Source organism: Suncus etruscus, chromosome X (assembly GCF_024139225.1).
Source record: "Suncus etruscus isolate mSunEtr1 chromosome X, mSunEtr1.pri.cur, whole genome shotgun sequence".
Lineage (NCBI taxonomy): Eukaryota > Metazoa > Chordata > Mammalia > Eulipotyphla > Soricidae > Suncus > Suncus etruscus.
The window spans coordinates 113,167,717-113,187,285 of NC_064868.1; the positions used below are offsets into that span (position 1 = coordinate 113,167,717).

The 19,569-nt window shown below is 35.4% G+C and overlaps 1 pseudogene; it reads left to right on the forward strand.

The window, feature by feature from the left end:
- Positions 1–1,725: 1,725 nt before the first annotated feature.
- LOC125999014 (RNA-binding protein 48-like) lies at positions 1,726–2,910 on the forward strand (annotated as a pseudogene).
- The last annotated feature ends 16,659 nt before the right edge of the window (positions 2,911–19,569 follow it).

Here is a 19,569-nt window from a genome sequence, read left to right on the forward strand (position 1 = left end):
CAGCTTCTAAGCATTGGTTAGCAAGATAAATTTAAAAAGCAGAAATTATATTATCTGAGGGGTAAAATCGAACATAGGAGAATATTCTAAGAATGTTCTGTCATGCATTCTAATTTTCTAAGTGGAAACACAGTGCTTGACATTTATTATGACTTTTCTTTTTTTTTTTTTGGTTTTTGGGCCACACCCGGTGACGCTCAGGGGTTACTCCTGGCTATGCGCTCAGAAGTCGCTCCTGGCTTGGGGGACCATATGGGACGCCGGGGGATCGAACCGCGGTCCGTCTCCTAGGCTAGCGCAGGTAAGGCAGGCACCTTACCTCGAGCGCCACCGCCCGGCCCCTATTATGACTTTTCAAGGAAATAAAGGACCAAATAACAGGACTTTGTGGAAAAGAGTAACTCAGAATAAAATATATGACATTTTTGAGTCTGAGCTCGAAAGACTCTCATGGCAAAAATTGGGTTCTTTAAGTATACTAAAGGTCAAGACGAGACAGCATGTGAGGAATGGTTGTTATGATTTTGCTATTTATCCTCATTCTATGGAATCGTGAATTTATTCTGGATAGTTACAAATTGATTATGGTGCAAGAAAATTGAAAGACTTGATGAATCATAATATATTAATGATTTTTTCATATAAACCACAGTTATGCACTCACCTCATGAATCACGTGCTGTCATGACTGATTCTTTCAAATGGGAAAATTAGATCTCAGGCATGTCAACTTACTAGCTTAAGGTCATATAATTAATAATTGGCAGTCAAATCTTGAACCTAGGCTGTCTAACTCATTTCATCACATTAATCTAGAGGCTTCTTTTGATGTGGGCAGGGCTCAGGGTAAAGTGAGAGGCCAGATCTATATTCTATATTTTGTCTCCATAATTTGAAAGTCTCATATTATTATGTGAATGTAATTTTTTCCTAATATGTAACTTATACAGGCAGAATAAAGCTAGACAAAACTACTAGTACTATAAGAAGCTCTAAGAAAACTTAGTTTGAAAGCAGTTATTAGGAAATTATTTGGAGAGAGAATAAGTGGCTTTCAAAAGCATAAAAATATCTGAACCATGAATATACATTTAACCCTCTATTGGAAGATGAGAGGATTCATCAACCAAGGATTTTTAATAAATTGTATAATCATTGTAGATGGAATTCAGCTATTTATGCTTATAAATTTATAAATTTCTTTATAAATATAAACATGAAATTAAAAATCACTGGGTATATTGCAGAATTTACAGTTTGATAGAAAGTGATATAGATGAACAATCAAAAACATTGACCCAAATAAAGCAAAGTTAATTCAAGGAAACAGAAATAACTGAGAAAATGACAATTCAGTTTTTTGGGTAACATTTTAATATTTAATGCATCAATAAGATAAAACAAGTTGCCTTGGAATAGATACATTTGAGTATAAAATGTAACTTCTGTGGTTTTGGCTAGATAGAAGTGTGTTAACTTCACTTTCATTGCATGTAACTAATTCAGAATTATTCATCAATACCATATATGGTTCCCCATGTCTTTCCAGAAGTTGTTCTTGAGTTCACAGTAAATACTGATCAACAGACCTTAAACCATCCCTTCAAATTACTTTCTCTGGACCCATATCTACTTTTCCACTATACTCAGTACTTTACTTTAATTTTGTTAGCACTTACAAAAAAATTAAAAAATTTTATTTTGGTGGAGGCTGAGGCCGGCAAGATGACGTCCATTGGTGATGAAGCTGGTAGTGTATGTAGCCACCAAAGTGCTATTCTTGGGAGTTTTGTGGACACTCTCAACTCTGCATATCTAGCCGAGGTGAACACAAGGCTTGATAAGACTGTAGGCATATCTATGTTTTTGGAGATGACAATGAGGGATCCTGGTACTCAAGTACCAAGATTTCTAGAACCCAGAATCAAAGAATCATTTACTGTTTTACTAATTGCATCTTCTCGAAAGTGCTTCACACAGGGTATATAGATCAATCTGGTATCCCGATACTTTATTAATACCAGGAGTGCCTGCAGTGGGAGCAATGAAGGAACTGAATGAGCAATTTGATCTGTATGGTGCAAATGAAAGTATAACCGTCTAGATGAATATCCAACAGAAGACTTTACAGAAGTTTACCTTATTAAATTTATGAATTTGCAAAGTGCTAGGACAGCCAAGAGAAAAATGGATGAACAGAGTTTCTTTGGTGGGTTGCTTTTTGTGTGCTATGCTCCAGAATTTGAGACAGCTGCAGAAGCTAGAAAAATTAGGAGAGATCTAGTCTTAGATAGCAAGCTTTACCAAAAACAAAGATTATTATGTGATAAGGAAGAAACTGGTTACAGAGTTTAAAGGCACAAGAGATTCAACACAGGACTTCCTGGCAGACAGATCAACTTTGAACATTTCTGGGAACTCAGAACCTTGCCTTCCATATTTTTGTGAATTTCCTTTATATTATTTCTCCTCAAAATGCAAGAGTTTGACAAGGCAGCATGTGAACAATGCACTTGAGTTCTCTGAGAATGGTGGAAAGTGTGGTAGGTCAGTTCCACTTTGAAATGACATTGACTCTGTGCAGAGAATGCAGAATAAAACATGTGCAATAACAGTGAACTGTCTGAGTTCTCAGAAGGCTGTTCCTCCTCCCTCAGAGCCAGTGGGCAGATTTCTGTCTATAACAACACAACTGCAGGGTCAGGAAAGGAGAAGAAAGATGGTCAGAAACTTGGACCTTTTTTTTAAATTAGCACTGATAGTAATGGGTTTATGATTGGGCCTCAGTTACTGGCTATCCTTAAGGTGGCTCTGCATGACGACTCAATGACTGCAACAGAAAATTTAATTCAGAATAAATTGAAAAAGTCTATACTTTGTAGTGCTCAGAAGTTGACTCTGGTCAGTTAGTAATCACTCCCAGCAGGCTTAGGAAATCATATGGGATGCCAGGTATCAAACCTGAGTCAGCCATGTACTACCACTCCAGCCCCAAGAAATTAATTCTTCTTAGAGAAGAATCAACTTTACACAGCAGAAACAAACTATTATTTGTAAATACAAGACCCATTACTGCTTTTAGCACAACTACTTTTTTTTTTCTGCCAGTGAGTCACATAACCAGAAATCCAAGCATGTCCGTGTTGTTTTCACTTTCCTTCTAACTGATGAAAATAACATACAAAGGTTATTTTCTGGTTGATGTCTGATTTTTCTTCCTATCCTTAAGGTCTGCTTGTCTAATGGTCTAAATATGGACATATGTACATAGCTAAAAATATGGATATATATGATTAAATATGGATAATAGTCTGAATATGGACATATTTAATAATGTTTATCTTCAGTGATGACCTAGCAGGTCAGAACTCTGTGGACTGGCATTAAGTTGGGAATTGTACTGAAAGAGACTTCATCTGTCAAGCAAAGAGACTTGGTTTTGCCTCCTTATTAATTAGTTTTTTTAAATTATTTGATGATCTTTTACCAATATCAAAAGAATTCTGCCTTTGTTTGGAGAAATAGTACAGTGGATAGGGTGTTTGATTTGCATGTGGCTGACCCTAGTTCAATCCATGGCACCCCATATGGTCCCTCACACCCAGCAGGAGTAGTTACTGAGTACAGAGCCTGGAGTAACTTCTGAGCACTGCTCGTTGTGGCACAAATATAACAAAAAAGAACACTGATTTCTCCAAAGGTGGAGGAAGTGAGGCTGGTACACAACCAGTTTTCCCAATACCACTTGTTTAAGAGACTTTGTTTCACTTTATATTTGCTTCTTTGTCAAGTATTAAGTGACCACATATATGTTTGAGGCTCTGTGTCTGGATTTTCAATTTTATTACATTGATCTGAGCGTCTATCCTTATTCTAGAATCAAACTGCTTTATTTACTACTGCTTTGTTTGAAGTTAGGCAGTGATGCTTCCAATTTTCTTTTTCCTGAAGATGGCTTTGGCTATTCAGGAAGGTTTATTGTTCCATATGAATTTAAGGAGCGTCTGATCTATTTCTTTAAAAATGTTATGGGTATCATTGTAGGGTTGCATTAAATCTATACAGTACTTTGGAAAATTACCATTTTGATTTGTTAATCCTCCCAATTCATTTTTTTATTTAAACACCATGATTACAAACACGTCTGTAGTTGGGTTTCAATCACAAAAAGAACACCCTCCTTCACTAGTGCAACATTCCCACCACCAATGCACCCCAATTCATGAGCAGGGGGTGTGATTCCATTTTCTTCTGTCCTGTTATCTTATTTCGTAGTGTTTTGTAGTTTTCTTTGTAAAGGTTTTTCACTTCTTTTGTTAAGATGATTCTTAGATACTTGGTTTCTGTAGTACAACTGTGAGTGAGGTGGTTTTTAAAATTTCTCTTCTATTTAATTATTTGCACATAGGAAAGCAAGGACTTTTGTCTTTCTGTTTATTTTTTTGGCCACCCCAGTGACCCTCAGGACATACACCTGCTCTGCACTCCTGGTGGACACAGAGGACCATATGGGGTGATGGATATTGAAGCTAGCTTGGCAAGTGCAAGGCAATCACACTATCTACTGTACTACCAAGCCCCTAATCTATGAGCCCACCACTTTATTTTATAAGTCTATTATTTCTAGGTGGTTTTTCATAGTTTTTAGGGTTTTCGAAATAAAGAATACCATCTACAAATAGTGAGAGCTTGATTCTCATTTTATCTGGATTCCTTACTATCTTTTCCCTGCATAATTGTCATTGCAAGTACTTCTAATACTATTTTGAAATAGTGAGAGTGGACTAACCTATTCTTGTGCCCCATCTTAGAGGGAAGGCTTTAAGTTGTTCCCCATAGTGCATAATGTTTACTGTGGGCTTGTGATAAATGGATTTGACTATATTCAGGAAAGTTCCTTCATTTTTTAGATGTTTTTTGATCACAAATGGGTACTGGATCTTGTCAAATGCTTTCTCTGAATCTACTTTGGATCATATGACTTTTTTTTGTATTGATATGGTACATTGCTTTGATTGATTTATATATGTTATCTGTCCTTGCGTTCCAAGGATGAATTCCATTTCATCATTTTAATGTTGCTAGATCCAATGTTGCTGGATTCAATTCAATATACTCATTTTAATATAATATATTACTGAGGATCTTTAAAAAGAAAACATTTTATTTTCTGTTAATTTTTGTCTCCTCTCCCATAGTCTACTCAAATAGTTTTATTAAACAATGATAGTCATTTATTCAATTTTTCATCACCAACCATTTTTTCTTTAATTTTGCTCTTGCTTGAGACTGAATAAGGTGAATCAGTGAATATTTTATGGGAATTAGAATGTTAAAAATTTTAATAATGACTTAAATAAAGTTACTAACTAGATATAAGAAATAAAAAACCAGGGGCCGGAGAGATAGCATGGAGGTAAGGCGTTTGCCTTTCATGCAGAAGGTCATCGGCTCGAATCCCGACACCCATATGGTCCCCCGAGCCTGCCAGGAGTGATTTCTGAGCATAGAGCCAGGAGTAACCCCTGACTGCTGCTGAGTGTGACCCCCCCCAAAAAAAAACAAAAAAAATCCAATAAAACCAAAGTATCACACAACAACTATCTTCCTAAAATAGGGATGATAAATAAAACATATCTGAAAAACATAGTGTTGGAAATGGTAGGTTATAAATAACTCATCATTTTTGGGGAGATATATAAATTGTAAGTTTTATATAGAACTTATCTTTCAGCGAGGTGTATAATTTTGAACAAGGAATACTTAGAACAAGCAAACAAACAAACATAACAAATAAGGCCTGAGACCATAAGGATAAGGCATTTGCCTTGCATAAAAAATGTTATCAATGGCATTATAGATGTTTCATGGAACACTGCCAGAAGTAACACTTGAGTCCAGATCCAAGGATAGGTCCTGAACACTTTGATTATGGTCCCAAACCCAAAATGTAACAGATAAGTAAACATAAATAACAACAAATAAATGATTCTGGGAAACTGTATAGCTACATGCAAAAGAAATAAACTAGAAATTATCTCATGTAACACACAAATAATGATTAAATGAATTAAAAACTTTGAAAATAAACATTTATGAAATACATTGAGGAAATCATAGGCAGGACTCTCTATAATATTGCACTCAGATGAAACTTTAATAATGTGACCCATTGGTAAAGAAAACTAGAGAAGAAATAGGCAAATAGGACTACACAAAACTAAAAATTGGTGCACTGGAAAAGACATAAGGCCTAAAGTAAAAAACACCATAATGATTGGGAGAAAATATTTTCACATAGCACATCATCAGACAAAGGGCTACTATTCAAGATATATAAAGCAGTCTCAAATCTTAAAATAGCAGAAACAAAAATTCAAAATGAAAATATGTGCAAAGGATATAAAAAGATTCTCTCAAAGACATAAATATGGCCAAAGGGCATTTGAAGAGATATTCATCATCATCACTGATTATAAGGTATGCCGCTCAAAACAACATTGAGCTCACTTCATATTCATAAGAACAGTCTTTGACAAAATGTCTATAAACAGTAGGTATTGGCAGGGATGCAGTGAAAAAGGAACCTTTCACTCTTGGCTGGTGTGACTATTATCTGGTTCAGTTTCATTCAAAAACAGCGTGAAGTCTTCTCAAGAAATTAACACTAGATAGACATAGAATATTTTCACTCAAATTTGGGATACAAAAAAGATTATATAGTACTAATATCCAGAGACAATAAGGATGAAGACCAGGAAGACTAGTCCATGGTAGGAAGCTTTCCACAAATATTGGAGGAATGTAGTTAGGTAAGAGAAGGGACCATTGTGACCATGATAACTGGCAATAATTATTCTGGACAAGAAATGGGTGTTGAAAGGTGATGAATTGTATGCAGGACACAACTTCAGTAACAATATTGCAAACCACAGAGTCCAAAATTCGAGATATACGTAAAGAACATGAGTTTAAGGACATATGCACAATGATGCTAATCACTCCATTATTTTTGATAGCCAATGTTGGAAACAATTAAAGTGTTCAGAAACAAATGAGGGCGAAAACCATTTTAGTGTGTGTGTGTGTATGTGTGTGTTTGTGTGTGTATACATATACACACAATAAAATAAGATTAAGCTATGAAAGAAGATGAAATCTTGCAGTCTGTGGTAACTTGAATGAAAGATGATCTTGCTCACATGCTCATATAAATAAGGCAAAAGATTAGGATCCCAAATATAAAACTGTTTTGAAATATAGATCATGGATTGAGGATGCAAAGTGTGTAGTTTCAAGGAACCTTGGAATGATATGACAGAATCTGAATTTTTTTTGTTGGCATGGTATAGAAATACTGTAAGAATAAAACAATAATATAAGAACTATTGTGAACTATGATAGCCCAATAAAAATAAACTTGGAGAATAATTTAAAAATAAAAAATATAGCTATTGATAAAAATACTTCGGTTAAAATGAATTCAAAAGGAATTTAGAGATCATAAATTATTAGAATAGTTGACTACATAAAATTAAAAAACTATATTAGTGTCATACAATAAAAAATAAAATAGAACAATTAAAATCAACTGAAGCTGTGGAAAAAGTTTGTACTACACAAGACAAATTATACTAATTCCCTGCATTTATAAAATGTCTTTACAAATCAGTAAGGAAATCGCACATCCCACAGCCACCACCATGTTAGCTCATTGGCCCAGCTCCATAGACTCATTAGTCTCATAAGAGATGTGGCCAAGCTGCATCACAGGAGCATCAGTCTTCCAGCTGAAAACTCCAGGGCACCGTCAGGAGGTGGGTGGGCTGATTCTTATGCTGCCAAAGCCCTAGCAGCTGCATCCACACCCCACAGCTCATGGTTTGCCAGAGGTCCAACTTCACTGTTTCACAACTAATCTCTGCAAAGAAACCTTACAGACAAGATCTTCAGATATACTGGCTCAGGGGCTAAACACTCTGGGATCTTATCGAGTGAGCTCAAGCAGCCTCCCCCAGAGACTCCTTTACTCCTGGAAGCCCCATCAGCCACAACCTTATTCCACAACCACTGTTATGTAGGTCCAGTTCTACAGATCCTGAAGTTCCTGGAATGATTAGCTGCAAACAGCTCCAAATTTCTCAATATTGTCACCCCAGAAGGAATACACCAAATTAGATGGGAAAGTGGCATAGAAGCCAACAGATCTCAATAAACAAAAACACAACACAGAATGTTCAACTAGCAACAAATAGCTTAGTAAACTCTCAGACAATATTGGATGACCCAGGTATCATAATTTTCATAAATATTACTTTACCAAAATTGTTTATATAATTCCATTAGTCATTTCATTTTAACAAGTAATATAAAATACATTGTTTTGTGCATGCCAAGGGGACAGGCTGGGGGTAGGAGGAAAACTGGGGCCAAATGTGTAGAGATGTTACACTGATGGTGGTACATGATGCTGGAACGTTGAATGCTAGAAACAATAGTGTTATGAACAACGTTATAAGCCACCGTGTTTAATTCAAGTAATTAGAAAAAATACATAAGGAAATCACGATCCACCTAACACAAAAGTAGAAAATATAAATGAGCTGTTTAACAAAGAAAGAATAATAAATAAAAATAATGTTAACATGTAATAAAATAAGATTAAAACATCAAGATTTAAATAATTTATTTATCATATTAGAAAATTGGGGAATAAAAACCTATTTTGGTGAAGATATTGGAGATGATCAACTTATTCTTTGTTCATGAGAGTTCATGTTTATGTAATATTTGTCATTTTCTTTCTGCATATTTATTTTTCAAATTTTTTACAATGACACATTACTGTTTTATTATCTAAAATGTTAACAATACTATAGATACCGTATTTTCTGGTGTATAAAAAGACTGGGCGTATAAGACGACCCCCTACGTTTGCAGTTAAAACATAGGTTTAGGCCTATATTTGCTGTATCAGACAGAATGTTCCTGTGCTGCAACTGTATGTACCACAGTGAGCCAATCACAACAAGCAAAGGTTCAAAGGTTATACTGTAATAGACTTCCTCTCTGACTCTGGCCAATCTGAGCAGGCTTTTTACAGTATAGATTCAGGTCCAAAACATTGTCTAATTTGCATGCATAAAAAGCCTGCTTGGATTGGCTGAGTTAGAGAGGCGGTCCGAGCAGCCTTGCAGTGATTGGTCCCTTATCATAGGCACCTTTTCTGGCAATTCCCTGATGGCGTCAGTTAATCTCCCCCACTACATGAACCAAACAACACCCCATCCTCGGACCCTAGCACTGAACCACCAACACGATTAGCTGAGTTTTGCCAGAAGTGGCCCCCAGATCTCCTGAGTACTGTTTGGGAGCCCCCAAGAAAGAGATTCGGAAACTCTGTGGCCTGATTTTTTTTGTTTCGTTTAGCAGCATATTGAAACATTTTTCTGGATATACTTGGCATATAAGACAACCCCCGATTTTCGGTTGACATTTTTTTTGTTTCAAGAGTCGTCTTATATGCCGGAAAATACGGTACTTCTGGAAGTTGAGAAGCATATTTAGTTAACAGGTGATAAGTTCTTTAACTAGTTCTGTCATTAAATAATTACATGACCTTGGACAAATTATATCTATGCCATTTTTAGCCTCAGTTTTCTCATCATGATCTTGGACAACAACAAAGGTTTACTACCACTGTTTTGAAAATCTTTGTTTTTTTAATGTAAAGATAATACAATTTCCTGAGAAGATGGTAATGAGTGGGTAAGTCTAGGTCTTTCAGATTGCACCAATTAGATTTAGTCATATAAAATTAGGTAAGTAGATAGCGTAGACAGGGTTTGAAGTTTGAAAATTACTGAGATCAGTGAGCTAGTTCCTAGTTTTGACAGATTTTTGTTAGTCAATTCACAAAGTCCCTGATGATGCCTGTGAGTTAAACTAGAATAGTGAAGCTTAATATTGAATTTTGGATAATAAGCTTGTTTTCAAGAAACAACCAAGACCCAGGAGATATTTCAAGTAGTAGAGCTACCCTTGGCCTATACTTGGTATATTTAACTCCATGAGTTCTGCATGTCTCCCTGTCACTAAATGTCTGCGTAAGCATCCCCAGGAGGCCCGAAGCACTGCTGAGGGTTATTTCTATCAAAATTATGGAACCATTTTTTGCATATTTATTTTATGATTTAAAATTTTATTATTTAAGTCTTCATTGTTTTATTATAGTACAGAAAATATATTTACAATAATATTAACATTGATGCTTCTCTAAACATTTACTAAACCTTACAACAAATTGCTCCACTGTCCCTGTTATTTCTATGATCTCTTTATTCTCCCTTATTCCTTAGCTGCCTGCCTGGTACTATCAGCTCTGTAAGGCAAAACCTAGAGTTTGTCATAATTTAATGTCCTCTATGCTTTGCTTCGTTTTTTTTATGTATCACAGAAAATGAGTTCCCATATGTGTCATCTTCCCTCTGGCTTATTCTCTTTATGTGGCACTCTCTAGTTCCATTCAAACTGCAGCATACTTAAAGATTTCATCCCTTTTTTACAAATGCAAAGTATTACATATATGCTACAGATATTTATCTATTCTTATGTCATTGGATATTTGGGTGGAGGAACAAATATTTCTTTTTTTTTTCTTTTTTGGAACAAATATTTCTTACTGTAACTGTCAAATAGTTTGTGTGCAGAATTGCAGATATAAGAATATACAATCAAAATAACACATTATTTTTGTTTTGCATGTAACTGGAAAGCTAATCACCAGGAGCAGAATTACCTCATTGGTAATAGCTACTTTAAAGACCATAGCAATATTTTTTTCTTTTCCTTTTGGGGGAGGAAAGCCTGCAAAATGATGCTCAGGGTGCCAGAGGCCAATACCTGTAATTTTGGCTAGTGTTGTGTCCAAAGATTCTTAGTGCTTTAGCCTTAACACTGTCAGAGACTATCAGAGCCACACCCTATTGTGCTTATGGGTACCATGTGATATTAGGGATCAAACTAATATCAGTGTATGAAAAGGCATATATGATTTAACTCCTATAACACATCCCCAGCCCCCAGAACATGTTTTGATGCAGTTAAAAAGTATCTGCTACATATGGCAAAAATATACATATTTCTTGAAACAAAGTGGTACATATTGAGTCTTGTTGCAGAAAGAGAGAAATCATGTTCCTCTGTGATTTGTTCAATGTACTTTATGTGGCTGTATGACTCGCTGGTGTGAAAAGGAAGATGAGTTATGAGATGCTTTTTAGGATAAAAGTAACCAGAGAAGCTAGTTAAATTACACGTCTTTCCCAACATCCTTTTCATAAACAATATTTCTCAAGTGTTGGGTGGGAATACTGAGTTCTAAAAGATAGGGAAACACAATAGTATTGGGTACTAAGCAGGTAGGTTGGGCCTGTGAAGATAGAACCAGATTTTATTCTTCATCCAAACATTGTTCTGGGACTTAGCCTATTCAAAATTAAGAAGATAATAAAGTTGTCCCCAAAGTACTTAACTTCTTATTTATGTACCTTTATTCAGCTCTGAACTATGTTCTTCTCCTAAATCCTAAACATCCCATATGAACCTCTCTCATTTGATTTATTTTATTATAGTGTGTAATTGCAGGTAAATTCTTTAATTTTCAAATAATTCATCAAATAATTACTGTCATAAGATAGATATTCTTCTCTAGATAGAAGCATTTAGTGGATGAAATGTATTTCTTGAAGAAGGGACTCAGGCTGCTATTCCACTGAGCTTAGCAGATAATACATCCTATTTTGGGATAGCCACTAAATCACTGTCCTGAGTCCTAATTATTGAGGTTGTTCTTGGTTTCCTAAATGTGTCTTAATTATGACAATCAGGAAACATGTGAATGTGCAAAAACTTACCTTAGCCTTAGTGATATCTTAGCCTCCCTGGGGGGGTTTGGTAAAGTAAAAGCTAACTCTTTACTTAAGGGATAGAGTGAGAAGATAAAAAAAAAAGCAAAACTGAAAATCATGCAAAAGACCAAAGGAGTTCTGCATGAAAAATTTAAGAAAATTGCATGAAATCTATTTTCACTATTTTGAATGTTATCAGAGTTGTTTAATTTTAGAACAGCAGAGAAATAAAACAGTTTAAACAGAGCAAGGATTTAGCAAAAGGCTGGTGAGTTTCATTTAATCAGAGGCATAAAAGAACAAAATCCTCAAGTTATGTAGACAGAAAAGGACTGTGATAATTGGGAAAGGCTTAATTATTAACATTTATGAACTGTTATGTCTAACTATTTAACAACAGCATTTTAATTGTGTTTTTATTAATATCGTTATTTTAACATCTTGATTACAAATATGATTGTAGTTGGGTTTCAGTCATGTAAAGAATACCCCCCTTCACTGGTGCAACATTCCCACCACCAATGGAGATTTGGCAACTACATTTTCAAGTGACTTATTGAGGTGGCAAATGGTAAATATATACTATTCTCATATGAAAACCAGTTCTTACTATTATGGTGTGTATATTATACTCACTTTTATAGTAAGAAAACCATTTTATATTACACGTTTCATAGGAAAATTTCTTTCTTCCTCTCTCTTTCTCCCACAAATTCAGACACCTATAGAAAATTGTGACAAAATGAATTGAACAGAGTAATATTATTCAGGAAGTCTTCCTACAGAAAGGCGATAACTATTATGAGTGATGCGAACAGATAGAATGGCCCTGATTTCCAAAGGATGTTACAAGTCAGAATCATCCAGTGGATTCAATAGTCACAGATTTCCAAATTTTAACAATCAAAACTTAAAATGAGGAAACTCAGATACCTCGGAATCAAAGTAACTAAAGAGGTGAAGGACTTATACAAAGAAAATTAAAAAAACACTGTTTCAAGAAATAAAAGCGGACACAAGCAAATGGATACATGTATTGGGAGGCTTAATATTATTAAAATGGCAATACTCTCCAGATATCCATGACATTCTACAAAGAAGTAGATCAAACACTCTTAAAATTCATTTGTAACAACAAAAAAACACGAATAGCTAAAGCAACCTTTAGGAAAAAGAAGATTGGAGGCATCACTTTTCCCAACTTTAAATTGTATTAGAAAACAATAGTATTTAAAACTGTATGGTGTTGGAATAAAGACAGAACCTAAGATCAATGGAATAGACTTGAGTATTATGGAATGTTTCTCAGAAATACAATATATTAATGTTTGATAAAGGGGCAATTAAAACAAAATATAGAAAGGAAAACGTCTTCAACACGTGGTTTTGGGACAACTTGTCAGTCACTTGCATAAAAAGTAGACTCAGACCTCTATCTACCACCATGAACCAAGGTAAAATAAAATGGAATAAAGACCTTTTTTCAGACCCAGAACCATAAAGCATATAGAAAAACAAGTAGATATAACACTCCATGATATTGAGATTAAAGGCATCTTCAAGGATGAAACATACAAAAACAGAGATAAACAAATGGTGTGGGTGTACCTATTTAAGACCCTAGACCCACCCACTTCTGGGAGGGGTCTTGGGAACCGGATAGTAGGTGTAGCCTTACCTGCTAGACCCTCCCATTCCTGGGAGGGGTCTGGGAAATGTTATATAAGGCTTGAACCAAGGGAATTCGGCCCTTTTGGCCTTTTGGCTCTTTGCCCGTTCTGCGCTGCTGGGCGCTCTGTCTTTTGGGTTTCTGTGTTCTGGTCTTTGACCAGCATGGAGCCCAAAGGGAAGATGGCTGAAAGGAGTTTAGATGCAGGGCCAAGAATAACTAGTGCTTAAAAGGTTATGAGATAGGCCACACACATGTGGTGAATAGGGCATGAATAAAGTTAATGCTTCCTGAAGCCTGCCTGTGAGTGAGTCTTGATTACGCCGATCACCTGGGCCTGGAACCCGCCAGCTGGATGGGGGATGAAGCCACGTGGCTGGGGCCTAAGCACAAAGGCCTCCATCCATCGCCATCCAGCCCCATCCTTATTTATTTCACACTACAAATGGGACTACATTAAACTGAGAAGCTTCTTTACCTTAAAGGAAACAGTGACTAGGATACAAAATCTACTCACAGAATGGGAGAAACTGTTCACCCAATACCCATCAGATAAGGTATATCTATGATATAGACAAACAATATGGAGATTCCTTGAAAAATTGAAAATTGAGCTCCCAAATGATCCAGAAATACCACTTCTAAAGATATTCCTAGAAACAATAAAAAAGCAATACAAAAATGCCTTCTGCACACAAATGTTCATTGCAACTCTATTTGCAATAGCTAGAACCCGGAAACAACCCAGATGAGTGACTAAAGAAACGGTGGCACATATACACAATGGAATACTATGCAGCTGTCAGGAAAAAATATCGTCATGTAATTTTCCTATCCATGGATGGGTATGGAAACTATTGTGCTGAGTGAAATGAGTCAAAGGGAGAGAGATAGACACAGAATAGTTTCACTGATCTGTGGGATTTAAGAAAAATAAAAGACAGTATTGTATAATATCCAAAGACAACAGAGATGAGGTTTAGAAGGACCAACCCAATATATGAAACTTACCACAAAGAGCAATGAGTGCAGTTAGAGAAATAACTACACCAACAACTATCAGACAGTGGTAGTGAATGAGAGAAATAGAATGCCTGTCTCAAAGTCAGAGAGTGGGGCTGAAGGGAGATGGGGGGCATTGGTGGCGGGAAGGTTGAACTGGTGTAATTTTTATGACTGAAACCCAAGTCCAAACATGTTTGTAACCATTGTGCCTAAATAAAATGGCCCTGTTATGTTGGGGTGCAGGGGTGGTTGCATGGAATACATTCTGGAACATTTGTGGAGGAAGTTTAACACTGGTGGTGGGATTGACCCTAAAATATTGTTTGTCTGAAACATAACTATGAAGAACTTTGTATATCACAGAGGTTTCAATCAAATATTAAAAAGTTAGAGATTCCCAACTTTCCCTCAAGGGTTATAGTTATCGTGAATGAAGTCTGGGAATGTAGATTTTTTTTAACAAGCTCCCCCAAGAGATTTGGAAGCAAACCCAATTTGGGAGCTGAATTGAGGATATGGGACACGTTCCTAATAGAAGAGGTAAATTGGACAAGGAAATATTAAAAGCCTGGACAAAGAATCATAGTATGAAGGATACTTAATGCAGAAAACTTTTCCTGAATGCTTCCTGGGTAGAGATGAATCTGAAACATGCTTGAACCTCATCTTAAAGGAATTCGAGATCTATATTAGTGGAAGATGGACAGAAACACCTGGTGGAAAATTTTACATACAAGATGCCAGAGTTTCATTGAGAATTTTGATTTGAACTTTGGAGAGTATATGGTTTCGAAAGTTTCCCAGATGAAACTAAAATGTAGCTGAAGTTGAGATAATTAGGGGCCATAGCGATGGTGCAGCAGTAGGGCATTTGCTTGCACGCGGCTGACCCAGGATGGACCTAGGTTCAATTTCCTATGTACCATATGGTCCCCGGAGCCAGGAGTGATTTCTGAGTGTGAATAACCCCTAAGTATCACTGGGTGTGACCCAAAAACAAAATAAATTGAGATACCTAAGTAGACATGATATTATAATACAGAGAGGTAAATGGGTAAATGTGCTTTAAGTTTCTGAGAATAAAGTCCTAAGAATTTTCAATGTTTGTAAGCACCTAGCATTTAAAATATTGAAAAATGTGAAATCTGGATTAATTTTTAATTTAAATAATATATATGCACAAAGAATATATATACGCAAAGAATACACTAATATAATTGTGCTATTTGTGAGATAATTACACAGAGTCTATAATATTATTATTTCATACTATACTCTGGACAGTGTAGCATAGTAATTTAAACAGAATTGAAAGAATTCTCTGTGAAGAATTCCATTTGCCAACACTGCAGAACATTTCTGTGACTGTGCGTTATCTCAATTGTGGCCCATCTCGCATTTTGTGTATTGAAGAAATACATTTAATACAGTTTATGAAGGTCAAGAAAGGTTTCTTAGAATGATGATTAATAGTGCTAATCTTCTTTCTTTGCCTATTTGGTCATTGAATTGCTATGAAATTATTATTCTATCAAATAGAATGGGAAATGTTTCGGTTTATACCAAATGCTAGTGGTGTAGAAATGACACTTAAGGGTGTCAGGAGAATTGGATCACTTGGAACTTCAAATACTTCCTACCAGTTTAGAATAATCTCATCGTCTTCAGACTGGAATTCATAGAAGGACTGTGTGTAAAGCAAGTTCGAACCAGAAATTGTTCTTCAGTGAAATGGAAGGAGCAAATAACAGGAATAAAACTCAACAAACTTAGTTTAGGGTTTATAAGAATCACTATAATTATTTCCCCTTTGAGATTTTCTTTCAGGATGTTTCTTTTGTGTGCTAGGCAGTGTTTTTGCTTATTTTGTGAGTAAAAATCCTTGAATAATGCAAAGGAATTGGTTTGCCTGGAGTAGAGTCTGTTTTAGGAAGTATGCTGAGATGTGAGACTGAACAAGCTTAGGCCAAATAATTCCCTTGATGTTGGATGAAAAAGGTTACAAACTTATATAATAACAGAAAGGAATGCCTGAATGTTAGCATCAGATGAGGGTAATTTAAGTCTTGCCAAAAGCCAACTGTATTACTCCCACTCGGAACTTTCATCCCTCCAACAAGCAAAGCCTAGAAATGACATCTGTTGCCCCATATAGCTGGGCCAAACATATTTGGCATGGATACTGGGTGCAAAGTAGTCATGGACACTGTCCAGTGAACTGTATTCCTTTAGTTTCTCAATCATGATTCTCTACTGAATTTTCGTCTCAGTTTTCTATTTATTGTTATTTACCTGCTGAACTGAGACCATAATTTTTTTCGTTTTCCCAGACCCTTAACTATAGCTTTCATGCCTTACCTTTGAACTTCAGTTTATCATTTTATTTTATTTATTTTTATTTGGGGGACCACATCCAATAGTGCTCAGTACTTATTCCTCATGCTATGCTCAGGGGTCACTCCTGATGGGACTCGAAGTACCAGATGTACTTCCACGGATCAAACCAAAGGCAAGCATGTACAAAGTACATCTCTTCACCAGTATACCATCTATCCAGTCTAGTTTTCTCATCTTATAGATGAGAAATTGATTATATTTTATAATGAGGTTATATAAAATAGGGAGATTATAATATTTTATGGAGGATACTTATGGTATTCTTAAATTTAATGTTAAGTGCTGATATAGAACACATAAAGAACAATTTTCAGATGCTTTCATTGAAGTTATAATTATTTTTATACTTAGTAAATTTGTGCTTCATCTCTAGTTATTGAAGAGTGTCTTGGTTCCTGAGAGATTAATCATTTAGTCCTAGACTATTCCAAAATGTAATTTTCCATCTATGGGCCTCTAAAAGATAGATATTGAACTGCAACAACTTAGAATCGAGATCCAGTTTTGGATATGATGTATTAGTATTTGTGTGTGAATTTTCTATTGCTGCTATTGTAAATACCACCACAACAAAGATGTCTCATCTTACAGTTCTGAGAGTTAGAAGTTTAAAATAGATCTTTCTGATCTAACAGCAGAAGTCAACAAGGCAATACTAATACTAATGATACTAATGATAGTAATAAAATAATTTAACAAGCTTGTATTAGTTTTGGAGGCTCTATAGGAAACATCTATTTCTGTCTTTTCCAGCTTTTAGTCTGCATCTCTCTGTCTTCCAGGACTGCAATCTAATTACTGAGAAATCTATTTTTCTCACCAAAACTCCTTCTCTTAAACTTCTCTCCTCTTTCATTTATAAGAACCTCTGTTTTTACATCTGGACCATTAAGATAATTCAAGATAATGTCATCTCTAGTGTCTCATTTAGTGTCTTAAGTAGTATATTCACAGACTCTGAATATTAAGATTAGGAAATATTTGTGAGAATATCATTGTGTTAAACTTACAGCTAAAGTCAAAATCCACATCACAGTGCTTGAATCAAGTAGCTCTAGAAAAACAGTTTTACTCTTAGGAGTGTTTTTTTTTTTTATTTTCATAGACAAATCTTTATTCCCACCATTACATCTTGAAGCTGTAGGGATCACTTAGATCAACTGGCTGGTTTTGCATTAATTTGCATGATAGTCATGATCTCTTCTAGGCTCATACCTTGAATTCACTACGTGATATTTTCCCCACCAATTCACATTCTACGCTTCTCTTATGTTTTAGCTCCAGGCCTATCTTCTATGCTAATTCATACTTAATTATTCTGTTTTTAGAACAACCATCAATCTTGTGTACATCTTCGTACCTGACATTTTACTTCTGACTTTCTGCTACTTTTAGTGAGAGCACATGAAAGGCAGCCTGGAATTCCCCAGAAAGTGGACATGTCAATGGTTATTTCAAAATAAGGAAGAGAAGAGTAGACGATTAATTTGCCTCTAAGTCCTTAAACAACTTGGACAGCAGAGAAGCTGCCAAATCTAGTTCATTGCTTCAAATCAGATAATCCTCTGAGGCTGAACATTTGCTCTTGGTTACTATAACTACGGGTTTGTAGGCGAACATTAGAACATAAAAAGATTTTGAGTCTTTCAGCTAGTTTAGTGAAATCTGGAGATAAAATATCTGTAAAAGTTAGACATTAAGAATAATTACATAAATTTCTTAGGTTAATTGTGGCATCCTATGCCTAGGTTATTTTTTGGATATTTATTATAACCCGGATATTTGGTAGAAATCATATAAAAAATCATTTGCTTAAATAAATTCACAAGTTCAGAATTCTGTAAAAACACTTTAGGGGCTGGATTGATAGAGCAGTGGTAGGACATTTGCCTTGCATGCAGCTGACTCAGGGCAGACCTGGGTTCAATCCCCGGCGTCCCATATGGTATCCAAGCCAAGAGCAATTTCTGAGCGCTTAGCCAGGAGTAATCTCTGAGCATCACTTTGTGTGGCCCAAAAACAACAGCAAAAAAAATGTCTAGAAGTCTAAGTTAACACATGATAAATAATAAAGTGTATAATAGTGTATATATTTTAAATATTTTAATTATTCTTTATTTATCTCCTAGATATTTTCTGTATATATGTCAAGTAACTGCAATTATTTTGAATGCACCATGGACATGTTGAAAAATAAAATACCTGAAAGTGTACGGAGGAAATTGCAAATAGCCAGTTGTGTGTTAATCAACTGATGAAGCATCTAGATCTAGAAACATCTAGACACCATGATGCTCAAGTATCTAAATTACTGCTTGACTTTTCAACTCCTGGATATATCTTGGTTTAGAGACATAGTTGGGTCTTAAAATAGCAAGGTAATTTCTAGTTATTTGTTTTACTTCTAAATTTACAGTTTTTAAAGTTCAAATATTTGCAAAGTAAAACACATTCTAATGGAAAATATCTAACAATAGGAAATAAATTAATGCACTCAACCGTCTTATTAAAATAATATTTCAAGACATGCATCATTGATTCTATTTCTAAATTTTGGTCATAGAAGTTTCAGCTGCAAATGTAATTTTT